General features: G+C 43.1%; 1 protein-coding gene and 1 long non-coding RNA gene across 4 annotated transcripts in view; one reads left to right on the top strand and one right to left on the bottom strand.

The window, feature by feature from the left end:
* KIF6 (kinesin family member 6) overlaps positions 1 to 14,177 on the top strand; it is a 390,416-nt gene that overhangs the window by 288,261 nt on the left and 87,978 nt on the right. The gene's annotated exons all lie outside the window — the stretch shown is intronic.
* Positions 1 to 14,177, bottom strand: part of LOC137232021 (uncharacterized) — a 72,303-nt gene that overhangs the window by 54,003 nt on the left and 4,123 nt on the right. The window contains exon 2 of the long non-coding RNA XR_010946840.1: positions 6,591 to 6,681. This is a non-coding gene — a long non-coding RNA (uncharacterized lncRNA). The remainder of the gene's footprint in view (positions 1 to 6,590; positions 6,682 to 14,177) is intronic.

A 14,177-nucleotide genomic window follows, 5' to 3' on the forward strand; every position in this document is an offset into this window, starting at 1 on the left:
ATTTCAACTCCTCAACAGTTTTACTCATTTTGTCTATTTGATCTTTCCATTATTGAGAAGGTATATTTAAATGTTCCATTATAGTAATTGATTTGGCTACTTTTTTGTAATTTGTTTACTTTGGTTCTATCCATTTTGATGCTACACTATCAGAGCTTTCAATTTATGAATTACTGTATCTACTTTGTGATTTCTTTTTATCAATACATAATGAGCCTGTTAGCCCCTAACAATGCACTTTGCTTAAAGTTTATTTTGCCTGATACTAACGTTGCTGCACTAGCTTTCTTTTGGTTAGCATTTGCTTTTAATATTTTTTTCAATCCTATTACTTTCAACCTTTCTAGGTCCTTATATTTTTAGATGTGTCTCTCATAGAAAAATATAGTTGGATTTTTAAAATCCAGTCTGACAATCTTTATTGTTATAATAGTGAATTTGATCAATTTCCATTTATTGTGATTACTAATATCTTGGATTTCATGGTTTTATTTAATTTATCCTTTCCATTCACTATCATTTGTCTTTGCTTCTTTTGTTTCTTTCCTACTTTCAGTAGATTTATTGAGGGCTTTTTCCTCTATTTTTTCTATATTGGCTTGGACATTTTATATGCTATTTCTATTATTCTCAAATTTAACAAGCAATTTTTACTTTGTGAAATGAAAAGTTAGTTAATAGTTCTACCCCTTCCTAAACAAAAGAACTTTAGAACATTTTAATTCAAAGCACTCTCTATCTTAAACATTATTGTTGTCCAATATATTACTAGATTTATTTTTATTCTTCCTTTATTCCAAATTAACAAATAGTATTAATATTTTTATATACAGGCACTACTTATTTAGATTTATCCTCCTAATTTACTTATTTATTTAACTTTACTTGCCTTTACTATTTCTTCTTACATCTTCCTTCTTTTTTATGCATTCAACATTTTTCTTCATGAAATAAAATAGAAGAATAAGTTGGTGTCTGCCATGTGGAAAAGGGCATTCCAAGCCAAAGAGGCAGTATTGCAAAAGCCTGAAGTCCTGAGAAGACACAGTGTGTTTGGATACTGGTGAAAAATTGTGTGTAGCTGGAGTAAAGATTGCTCGGAATTGATGCTAAAGTTTGGGCTTTGCATAAAGGTGGAGAGGGGAGTAAGCAATCTGTCTCCCACATTTGAACGGCAATTTAGCTGAATATAGAATTCTAGGTTGGTACATATTTTCTCTGAAAACTTTAAAGCTACTATCTTATTGTCTTTTTGTTTCCATTGTTATCATTGGGAAGTTTGCTGTAAATCTAATTGCCATTCTTTAGTAAGTAATACGCCTTTTAAAACCCCTGGCTACTTTTCAGATTCTTGTCTTTGGTGCTCTTGGTATCAATATTATGTTTAGGGAATGAGTTTTGTTTTTATTTTTCCTGCCCAGGATTTATTGTGCTTCCTGAATACCAGGATCCACATAGTTATTATTTCCGGAAAATGCAAAGCCATTATCTCTTTTAATATCGACTCTCCCCCATTCTGTTTTCTTCTTTGGAAACTCCTATTAGGCATGGGTTAGGTCTTATTACCCTGTCTTTCACATCGCTGTCTCTCTTTCATAGTTTCCATCTCTTTAGATGTCTGTGCTGCGTTTTGAGTGACTTCCTCAGATCAACATTTTCTTTCTTTTGCTTTTTGAGTCTTTGTGTCAAAGAGTGCCCGAAACCAGCATTGCCTTTGCATTTTTCAGTTGCCTGAACTAATACTATCCATTTTTTAAAGCCATCTTCAATCTTAAGTTTCCATTATTTGCAACTCAAGCGTTCTAACATAGACTCACATAGTATATGTCATCGTGTTCCATCAGAAATGTCCGCAGAATTCAACACTTCCTTTCCATCCCCACTGACTTCCTCCTTAGGTGGGCATGCAGTGTAGCAGCCAGTAAAGGAGGCTCACAATGAACAGTCAGAGACATGGCAGGAGAATAAGGAGGGAACTACGCCAAAATGGCAGAGAAGAAAATTTTAATAATTAAGGAATATTTAAATACTGCAGAGAGGTCAAGAGGTATGAAAATTGAAAACAGGTACTGGAATTGTCAATTAGGAGATGACTGCTGACTATTATCTTCCACCTTTACTTTTTATGGCTCTTGCTGATTCTTTATCAATTGCTATGATTAGCAGAATGCTTAGAAGGTGATATTTCAAAAACATTGAGTGACTGATTAATGGATTTTCTTTTGGGGATTTGAGAACATACAAAAATAGTCTTTTGGTATATGGTTTCTATGCAAGGGGTGAGAAATAAAGTTTTCAAAAAACAAGAGAGGCAGTTTTTTTAAGATTTTTTTTTAAGTTTTATTTGTTATTTATTTATTTTATTTATTTTTGGCTGTGTCGGGTCTTAGTTGCAGCACGTGGGATCTTAGTTATGGCACGCGGGATCTTTCATCATGGCGCGTGGGCTCTTCATTGCAGCATGCGGGCTTCTCTCTAGTTGTGGCGTGGGAATTTTCTCACTCTAGTTGTGGTGCACAGGCTCCAGAGCACGTGGGCTCTGTAGTGTGCGGCACACAGGCTCTCTAGTTGAGGCGGGCGAGCTCAGTAGTTGTGGCATGCGGGCTTAGTTGCCCTGCAGCATGTGGGATCTTAGTTCCCAACCAGAGATTGAACCTGCATCCCCTGCATTGTAAGGCAGATTCTTTACTACTGGACCACCAGGGAAGTCCCAAGAGAGGCAGTTTTAAATTGAAAATAATTTGGAAAGGTTGTAAATCAGACAATTTAGCTCAGAGCCAAGTTCCCCATGTAGCATATGGAGTCTTCCTACAGTGGTGTAGGTGAATGAGAAACCTATGTAAAGGTGTTAATTAGAAATGTCAAACCTGGGCCCATTTCCTCTTATTGCGGTCCTGGGAATTGTTCATCATACCCAAGGCATCAGAGAAGAAAAATTGTCTTTTCAGATCAGTTACTACTCTTGCAACTGACTAAGGGGCAATGATCATTTCAAATGTTTCCTGAGCCAGAGACTGTTCACATAGCAGGTGTCCTCAGGAGAGGGCTCTAGGACAGAAGGCCGTGGAATTCTCCTTCCACCACAGACTCATCACTAGATCACATTTATTTACTATGATTGCTGTGTCTGTAAGTCCATCTGTCTAAGTAACTAGCTTTGGGCAACTCAGAGGCATCTATCATCAATGACTCTCTAACAACATTGTGGTTAAATTGACCCAAAGATAGGTATTTCTTCCTTGACCTTGATTCCAGTAGGTCCAAATGAGTTGGAAGGAGGGCAGGGGAGAATGTCCAGGAATCATAGCATTATAGGAATCGTATGCTGCTGGCTTAGAGTTGGTCTTGCATCTGTTCCGAAATGAGTTTTCCTTGTTCGTTTGTTTTCTGTGCCATTTTTACTCTTTATTTTGCTGCTTGGCTCACACTGGGCCTGCGCTTGACTTGGGTCCATACGTCTGGAAAGCATAGTGCAGCTCGTTCTCCTTCCACACATCCTGCTCTTTTAATAAAACGGTTCCTTTTTTTATATATACAGAATGGCTGATCACAGCATTTGGTAATAGGGAAAACACTGATAGTTTGCTTAAAATGAGTCACTTTTGCACCAGACTGGGAGCCCCATGACTCATAATTACAAGTTCAAAGACTGGCTGTTTGTAACATGAGGAAGCCCAGCCAGAGGGCCTTTCAGCCTGCTCACTCTTAGCACTCTTTGTCTCCAGAGAGCAAATTACTGACCGAGGCAACCCAAAGCTCGTAGCGGACCCAGTGAAGTGGAAGGCAGCTTCTTGGGCCCCGGCAGCAGGGACAGTCCGTCTACCCAGCCACGTGAACTACAAACAGTTAACCAGGTCCTAGAGCATCTGCCAGTGAACATTTTCCACCACAGATGCATGCCAATGCGAGAAGCTTTTAAGCAAATCAAACTGAGATTCTTCTTCATCCTGCTACTTAACTTTTAGCACCCTTTCCTTCCCCCGCCTCTTCCTGCCATAGCAGATGGCAGAAATCAGGGCCCCAAGCCCTTGGCATTGTTTTCCACAATCCAGTTCTGCTTCTGGCTTAAAGAAAAGGCAGGATTAAAAAAAGAAAACTAAACAGTGAAGGAAGAAGTCAGACAAAGGCTATTACTGCAAGTACTGAGAAAAGCCGCTTACATGCTGCTACCACGTGAAGAGATTGCAGCAAAGATAGGGGAAGAGAAAAGCAAGTAGGAGCCACGAGGCCAGCAGCAGATGGAGCCGATCTGTGGCCTCCCCTGGATGCCTCAAGAGTGAGGAACCTCCTGGACATCCCTGGAGTTTGGGAAAGGGGAGGATGATAGTAGCGGGCATGTCACGTGTGTGTCCCACCCCATACAAATATGCACGACCCAAGCAGGGTCCGCCAGGTCCCCAGGCGGGCACATCTTACAAAGAGCCTCGCCTGGATGAGAAGGGTCTGAAAGAGGAGGGAGAGACACAGCAAAGAGTTTACAGCAGGACCTGTGGAGGTGGAGGGACTGGAGCCCAAGGGAAAACTGCTGGAAAGACCCAAAGGAAATACGTGATTTGAGCTGTTTTCCAAATTAGATTAATCATTTTAGATGAAGAAAGCATTTATGTCTGAGGCTACAATGCATGCCTTTGATAACTTTGTTTACCATCAGCCATCAACCAAGGCCTTGAAACTCCTTCCTGGGAGTTTTTTGTCAACATTAGCACATATTAATTGTCTTATGCAACAAAATGATTTTATTACTGCAGATCTGAGAACTCAAAAGGATACAACCCAAACGCTGGTGCATAAGCAAATAAACTATCCAGTTCTCGGGGCTGAGGTTTACTTAGAGCCCTCTGGGTGCTGTACACCACTGTCCCACCTCTCACTATCCCAGATCCTTTCCCACCTAATTATACAAAGTCGAAGGAGAAAAACAAGCATTTATAACTACTGTGAACAAGTCACAGTGTTGTGTTCTTTCCATATTTCAAGCCCACTTAATCCCCAAAACAAGCCTATGAAGTAGACATTACTCGCTCCATTTTATGATTGAGAAAACTGAGGATACCACCTATTTGCAGACTCGTGAATGAAAAGAGGCTGTCTTTGTAGTGTCTTCTTGACAAATCATGAGCCAGAGGGCACTGCTACGTGACCAGTCATTTAAGACCTTTCCTTCTGTCAGTCAGCTCTTCTTGACAGGTTGGGTTCCTTTCCTTCAAAATACATTACTGACCACCTGATACGTGTTAGACACAGTGAGCATTCATGCCACACCTTCCAGAACCCTCTTTCAGCTACGCTTTCATCAACTGGAATGCCCTGCATACATTCAACAACCTGATCTCTCCCCTTTCACAGACACGCGTTTGCTCCCTGCCCTCGTTCTCCTGGGATGCAAGAACCTTAACATCCCTGCCCTGCGGCCACCCGCAGCCCTGCCGCCCCCGTGACACACACATACACACACACAGACACAGTGTACATAAACAGGTGTGATTATTTCCATTTCACACAGGAAAACTAAGGAATAGAGGAATTAAGTAACTTGCTCATCAAGATCATGCCCTAGTAGGGTGCATTTCTACAACTGTGATTTCTTCCAGAACTGTCAGGGAGTAAACCGGCTTCCTAGAAAGCAAGAACTTTAATTCAGAAACTCCCTCTAGGAATCTAGCCTACAGAAATAATCCAAAATGTCTTTGTGCAAATACCACTTCCTCAGAGAGACATTCTTCTAACCCTCCTGAGGAAAATCGCCTCCCCCGTCATTCATCTCCCTCTGTCCCCTTACTTTGCATCACCTCTCTTCATAGAGCTAATCAGTATATGGATTTATTTGCTCCTCTTGTCTGTACACCCTCAGGAGTATGTACGCTCTCCAAGGAAGTAGACCTTTGTTCATCTGCTCTAAGTACAGTAACTGGGATATAGTGGGCACTCGGTAAATACTAGTTGTATTAATTAACTAAGAAAATAAGTAATTAAATGTGGAGTAAAATTTATACACCAAGATCTTCACTGCAGCATTATTTACAGAGCATATATGTAAAATAATGTATAAGTCCAATATTGAGGAATGGACTATAATGATGAAATGATATAACCGTAAAAGGTAATATTCATGAAGAATTTAATGACTTAGAATAAAGGGTTGTGACATAATTTTAAGTGAAGTAAGTAAACAGGTTACATAATTGTATATACATTATCATCTTAACTATGTAGTAAAGCAAAGCATAGAAAAAACAGAGGTGAAGGGATTGTGAGTGATTTTTTTTCCTGCTTCTTTATACCATTCTTTATTTCCCAAATTTTTGGCAATGGGCAAGCTATATCGTGATAATTAGGAGTAGTAAAATAATACCTTTTTTTTTTTTTTTTTTGGTGGTATGCAGGCCTCTCACTGTTGTGGCCTCTCCCGTTGCGGAGCACAGGCTCCGGACGCGCAGGCTCAGCGGCCATGGCTCACGGGCACAGCCGCTCCGCGGCATGTGGGATCTTCCCGGACCGGGGCACAAACCCGTGTCCCCTGCATCGGCAGGCGGACTCTCAAACACTTGCGCCACCAGGGAAGCCCAATAATACCTTTTACATATTCTTACCTCATTAGGCAAAGACATGGGGGTTTAAATCTTCAGGACTTGCCTTCTGCATCAACTATATTCCTTTCTGAATCCTTATAGGATAATGCACCTATGAAAGAAAAATTCTTCAGAAACTTTCCTGAATGGCTTAATACAAATGGTTCACAATAGCAAATTACTTCTCCCTGTTGAGGATGTACGAATGCCAGACACAGATATTAACTTAGATGACCCTATCACATTCTGAAATGATGCTAGATAGCCCCATAGATTCTCATTTCTCTATCTTAGAAATGGAAGGTCTTGCCAGGGAAGGGAATGAGAGCTGTTCTCACAGGCCCCTCGCCACTTACATGTGAAGTACAGTTTGGCTCCCTTTAGAAATAATTAGTTCTAGGTTTAATCTTCAGAAAATAAAAACAAAACAAACAACCATAAAAAGTGAAAACTCAGTGAGAGAGAGATAGCAGGAGAGTGAGGTGATGTGGTTACTCAGGGGATGGGTTAGCAAGGGCCTGTGGAAGTTCACCCAGGCAGGTCCCTGGGAAAGAAGGGTCATTTTAAATATTCTGATTGTGGATACAAAGAGGAGGGAGCTCAAACCTGGGAGTCTTCATAGGAGTCAGTTTGGCCTTGAAGTGCAAGGCAGGATAAGGGTGCAAACCTCGTGCCTGTTAGGGGGACCTATTTCCGATAAGACTGTGACCCCTCTCTTCCTCCCTCCCTCCCTCCCTCCTCTCTCCCTCACTTCCTTCGTACCCTCCTTCTTCCCTCCTTCCTTTTTTCCTTTCTTCCCAGCACCAGAGAAGGAGCAATGAACAAGATAGATATGCCTATATGGAGTTTTCAGTCCACACAATACATACATATCTGTAGTTTCAGATGGTGACAAATGTTAGAAAGGATATAAAACCGAATAACAGGGTAGGAAACAATTGGGCTGGGTTGGGGACCCAAAGGAGCTGACATATGAGCTAAGAACTGAATAAGGAGTTGATAGTCATACAGAATGTTCAGGGAAAGAACATTCCAGACAAAAGGAACAGACAGCAAGTGTAAAGGCCCAGAGATAAGAATAGTATTGACATATATGAGAATCTGAAAGAAGACCAGTGAGCCAAGAAGGCACGAGCAAAGGAGGTGTGATTGGGGCATGGGGAGGGAGACATGTAGGCAGAGACCAGATGATGTGAGGCCTGCCAGGCTGAGGAGTTTGGGGCGTGTTCAGGGGCCACAGGAAGCCACTAGAAAATTTAAAGCAGAGGAGTGACATGATTGTGTTCTTAGAAAATCATTCAGGCTGTTATGTGAGGAAAACGTCATAGGAAAGTAAGATGGAAGCTTAGCAAAGCAGTTAGGAGACAGTCCAGGTGAGCAAAGGTGGTGCCTTACGTTGGGATTAAAAAGAGACCAGGAGAAACAAAGAGATGTAAAGCATATTTGTAAAGGATTGCTGGCAATCTCTATCAAACTACCAATGGCATTTTCACAGAACTAGAACAAAAAATTTCACAATTTGTATGGAAACACAAAAGGCCCCGAATAGCCAAAGCAATCCTGAGAAAGAAAAACAGAGCTGGAGGAATCAGGCTCCCTGACTTCAGACTATACTACAAAGCTACAGTAATCAAGACAGTATGGTACTGGCACAAAAACAGAAATATAGATAAATGGAACAGGATAGAAAGCCCAGAGATAAACCCATCTTATCTTTGATAAAGAAGACAAAAGTATACAATGGAGAAAGGATAGCCTCTTCAATAAATGGTGCTGGGAAAACTGGACAGCTACATGTAAAAGAATGACATTAGAACACTCCCTAACACCATACACAAAAATAAACTCAAAATGGATTAAAGACCTAAATGTAAGGCCAGACACTATCAAACTCTTAGAGGAAACCATAGGCAGAACACTCTATGACAGAAATCACAGTAAGATCCTTTTTGACCCACCTCCTAGAGAAATGGAAATAAAAACAAAAATTAACAAATGGGACCTAATGAAACTTAAAAGCTTTTGCACAGCAAAGGAAACTATAAACAAGAGGAAAAGACAACCCTCAGAATGGGAGAAAATATTTGCAAACATAGCAACTGACAAAGGATTAATCTCCAAAATATACAAGCAGCTCATGCAGCTCAATATCAAAAAAAAACAACCCAATCCAAAAATGGGCAGAAGACCTAAATAGACATTTCTCCAAAGAAGATATACAGATTGCCAACAAACCCATGAAAGGATGCTCAACATCACTAATCATTAGAGAAATGCAAATCAAAACTACAATGAGGTATCACTTCACACCAGTCAGAATGGCCATCATCAAAAAATGTACAAACAGTAAATGCTGGAGAGGGCGTGGAGAAAAGGGAACCCTCTTGCACTGTTGGTGGGAATGTAAATTGATAAAGCCACTATGGAGAACCATATGGAGGTTCCTTAAAAAACTAAAAATACAACTACCATACGACCCAGCAATCCCACTACTGGACATATACCCTGAGAAAACCGTAATTCAAAAAGAGACATGTACCACAATGTTCATTGCAGGTCTATTTACAATAGCCAGGACATGGAAGCAACCTAAGTGTCCATCGACAGATGAATGGATAAAGAAGATGTGGTACATATATACAATGGAATATTTCTCAGCCATAAAAAGAAACAAAATTGAGTTATTTGTAGTGAGGTGGATGGACCTAGAGTCTGTCATACAGAGTGAAGTAAGTCAGAAAGAAAAAAACAAATACTGTATGCTAACATATATATGGAATCTAAAAAAAAAAATTGGTTCTGAAGAACCTAGGGGCAGGACAGAAATAAAGATGCAGGCGTAGAGAATGGACTTGAGGACACGGGGAGGGGGAAGGGTAAGCTGGGAAGAAGTGAGAGAGTGGTATGGACATATATACACTACCAGACGTAAAATAGATAGCTAGTGGGAAGCAGCTGCATAGCACAGGGAGATCAGCTCGGTGCTTTGTGACCACCTAGAGGGGTGGGATTAGGGGGAGAGGATGGAGACGCAAGAGGGAGGGGATGTGGGGATATATGTACATGTATAGCTGATTCACTTTGTTATAGGGCAGAAACTAACACACCATTGTAAAGCAATTCTACTCCAATAAAGATGTTAGAAAAAAAAAAGGTATTCAGTAGTTTTAAAAGGGAGCTAGCTATGCACTTCATGGCACCTCCTCTCATTACCCCTTCACAGTTACATTAAGAGACAGGAGTTCTGTTACCTTCACTCTATAGATGAGGAGGCTGAGACTGGGAGCAATTTAAATGGCAGACCCCACCCAGGTCCCACAGCTGGAGTGAGGCCAGCACTCAATCCCACGGCTTCTCACTCCAAATCCTGTTTCCTTTTTGCAGCCACTGGACAGGAGGAACAGTGAGGTTACACGCTAAAGCCAGTATTCTTCCTCAGTCATGTGAGGGAAGGAGAGTTGCCTGAGTAGGTGTGGAAAAGTCCAGTGGCCTCTGCCTGGGGATTCCTGGGCAAGCAGGGAAGTAGTGAGGAGTGTGGTGTCTGCACCTAGTGGTCCCTCGAGCCCCAATTCCCCCACAGCCCAAGGAAACCCCCAGGTACTCTCAGTCAGGCTCTGCACCAGGCCGAGCTCCTTTCCTCCAGCTCCTGCCCCTCGGTTCCTCTAAAACCTGCCCCAGAAGGAACGCTCCTCCAAGAGCCCCTCTGCAGTCTGACCAGCCCCTCTGCGCCTGCGCAACCACCCGCACCATCTGTACCGCGTTACTATCAGTGCCCTGTCTCGGGGTGCTCTCCTGCTTTGTAACGTAAGCTTTGACCTTCCCATGTTCCCACTGCTTTCTATCCTAAGGCCAAGGGCAGTGGCTCTTCTATTTTTCTGTAACGAGCCATGGGAGAGGGCTGTCGATAGCGTAGATGCTCAGTACTTGTTAATAGATGGTCTGCTTCACCAACTGACTCATTGCCTGAGGGAACAAACAGGTGTTTCATTTAAACAATGAGATGTTTTCCAGAAAAGAAGCAGTTAGGATACAAAGAGGTCAAAGGGAAAATGATGGCCTCCTAGATCCTTTTCACCTCTTTTTCACGACTGATGCTCTTTTGGGGTGGGAGATTATTCTCTGCAGAGTCCACACTCTGAGAACCTGGACCCTGCCCCTTCTCTTCTCTTCCCTGTAGTATCCCTCCTGCTCAGTCCAACAAAACCGTCTTAAGTGCATAAATTCTTTTTATCGTGGAGACCCTTCTGAGCACAAGCTCCGTATACCTGAGGGAAAGATAACTATTTAACTGGTCCAGCCGTAATTGGCTAACTAACAAAGTCCTCATAGAGAGTCAAGGCTTCACCACAAGTCAGCCAACTCCCCCTTTACCTCTGATCCTTACCCCACCCCACGGGTCCCCAGGTGAAGTAACTCCTCCCAGCCACCTGGTGCCTTCCCTGTTTCCCCTTCACAAAGATCTCCCCAACTCTTCTGAGCTGCTTTCAGTCCACATGCCAGCTCACAGCCCTCCAAAAACTGCCTTTTTTCTCTTTACCACCTCTGAGTCCTGACTCCGTCAGTCTGACCTCAGTGGTTTGCTGGTACTTATGAGATCATTTCTACTTGGCAAATGATTTCCATCGAGCGACACTATATGCAAAGAGAAGGTTTTGGAGTCAGACAAACCTGGGATCAAGTTATGGCTTTGCCATTTTACTAACTGTTGTGTTGGGGTCACTTTTAACCTCCTTCAACCTCAGTTACCTTACCTGTAAAGTGGGCCCAATACTGCCTAGTTGACAGAGTCACTGTGAGAATTAAATGAGACATGTATAATCCCTGTAGCACAGAGTTCTCAGTAAGCATTAGCTCCCCACCACCACCAGTAGAGTCATTGTAAAGATTAACTGAGTTAATATTTATGAACTATGGAACAGGGCCTGTCACATAGAAAACACATACAAAAAATAATTTTCCCCTTCCTTTTTTTCCCCCAAGGAATGAACACTGACATATCTAAACTCCATTTTGACTTATACTTATTTCCAACCCAGGGAAACAGAATTTCATCTAAATCCACATGCATTTCAGGGAAGGAGAATTTTGCTATTTGGCTAGAATGTAATTCTTTAATTCTCTTTTTTAAATGTATCAAAATAAATTTGAGACGAGTGGAATTTATTCCTAATTTAGGCATACATAGAAAACTTGCCTCATTTCAGACAATAGGACATGTGAACTCAGCTTTAGCCACTGTCCCCAAAGCATAGGCTGACACAAGAACCAAACTCGTCAGGGTGGTGACCCGGCAACAGAACCCTATTAACCATGGCCTTTGGAAGTGGTCAAGACATGTCAAACTCAGGGAATCCGGTATTTTTCAGATTCCACAGAATTTGGAGCCTCTTTCTAAGCTGAAGAGGAATGCTACCTTTCTGTTCAGTGGGCCTCTCAGTCAACTGCCCTTTAACCCACAAAGGGCTAGAACACACATGATTCCCAAGGTTGGTCCAAATATTGGGCATGGAATGAGACCCCAAGGCCCTTTGGGGCTGCCACATCCGTGGGTTGAAATCGATGAAAAAGACCCCATAGGTCCGGGTTAGCCTGGCAGCAGGAGCCACAGGGTGATGTCTTATTTCGTGGAAACATTGCTGGCCTCCAGATTCCTGAGTGAACTCCAAAACGCAGAAATGCCAACATGACCCAGGCTGCTCTCCAAGCTCCACGCCTGTGTCAATCCACAGATCTCTCTAAGCAACCCACATGGGCATTTTGTCCTGAATAAGAACACTCACAAAATAAAAACCCCAGAGATGCTGGGTTAGGAAAATGACAGTTTTCGGCAGATGGTCTCGGGACCATTGTCTGAAGGTTTTACGTTACTGCTGGAAATGAGCAACTATGTTCAAGCAGCTGCCCTTCTTTCAGGGGCTCCAAGCCCGTCCACTGGGCTGGCACATGGGACCTTTCTTCACCTTCTCAGGCCCACATCTAGGACACAGCTGCATCAGGAGGGTGAATCAACCCCGGCACCAAGACAAAAAGGAAACACAGCCTGCCTCGTGCGCTGCCCCTTCATTCCATCCAGCCTACACGGTCTGTGCTGCTGGGCCTGGTAGGTTGCCAGTGGGATGTGTGATTTCTGGCACCAGGAGTCAGGAACCCATCTGATTTATTTAGATGTGATGCCGCCATGGGGTGGGTCTCCTAAGGTTTCAGTGGCTTTTTCCACTTTGGATCTTCCCTTCACTCCACTCCCTAGAGCCCTGCCAAGCCCGCCATGCTTCAGCCTGCTCCAGGCCAGCCCTAAGAATCTACTAATTAAGGTTCTCCTTTGACATCTTTCATGCGGCAATTTAGGAAACTCCAAGGCAAGTCCTAATCTGAGGACTTTAGCCCAGGTGGTATCACCTGGTTTGAACATAGGCTTTTGACCCCAAAGCCTTTGGGGCACCAACCCATTCCAGAAGTTGTCAATCAAAAGGGAGAAGCAGGTTGGGCAAGTGTTCTAGGTCACCCCCAAAAGATCTCCTCTTTGGTCTTCACATCTGCAGTCACTTTGGCCGTGGCTAAGTGGTTTTGTCTTCCCTTCATCCTCTGATTCCATACCCTGCTGTACCCACCCAGCAGCCCCACAAATTGTAGATGAGCTGCTCCTGGCCCTTAAAGTAAACAGAGCCATGGCACATGGCTCTTCCTGTGGTGACCTGCACCACCCTGGCAGTGGAGAGACATGAACAGAGCGCTCCTCAGCATCTCCTCCCAGACGGCCACTCTCAGTGATTCAGGGCATTGATGCCACTCCCTGGGGAAAATTAACTTCATGTCAGCCCCTAAGGTGATGGAAGAAGGCAGCCATTTTTCCCTTAAAGCACAGGAATGATGAAAGTAACGGCAGCTGTCATTTAATTGGGTAGTAATGTGGGAGCCATGTATTACAGGAAGAGCTTCTATGCCAGGGATGATTGACTGGAAGAGGCTGCCTGAAGAGCTACGCTGACAACTCTAGTGCTATAATTAGTTTCCCCAGCAAAGGATGCTATGATTGGTTAGCAATGTCTTCCATGGGTGTGAGGAAGGAAAGTGGGAACATGGGAGCTACATATGTGCCATCTCTGTCTTTCATGTAACTTCCGAAAACCTCCTCCTTCCTAGATGACAGCACTTACCCCACAGATGGGGTGGGGAGGACAATGAAGACAGTATCTCAGATGTCCTTTCTAATCTTTCTGGGAGACGTTCCATCCTTTAGCACCTCCCGATCTCATGAGTTCATTCAGTCCAGCATCAAAGGACCCTTTGCTCTCCATGCTAGGAGCTGCTGACTTGTCCTTCACCCGAGTTTCAGCCTGAAACCATCAATTCCTCTCTATGGCCCCGCGGACATCCTCGTTCCAAGCACCATTCCCAAGAAAGCTGGACCACTGACCCTTCCCTTGGTCCTCCTATCCCTCCTGACCTATATGTTTCATGCCACCTTGATAAGTTTTCCCTTCCTGTCATCTACAGTCTTCGTTCCTTTCCCTCCCGTTGGCCCATTCATTCTAACTTCTCCACACACTAGAGGATGGAATTCTCTTCTGGCTATTTGTGGGAGGATATTTTTGTATATTTCACCTAAGT

The sequence above is a fragment of the Pseudorca crassidens genome, chromosome 10 (assembly GCF_039906515.1).
Source record: "Pseudorca crassidens isolate mPseCra1 chromosome 10, mPseCra1.hap1, whole genome shotgun sequence".
NCBI classification, from domain to species: Eukaryota; Metazoa; Chordata; class Mammalia; order Artiodactyla; family Delphinidae; genus Pseudorca; species Pseudorca crassidens.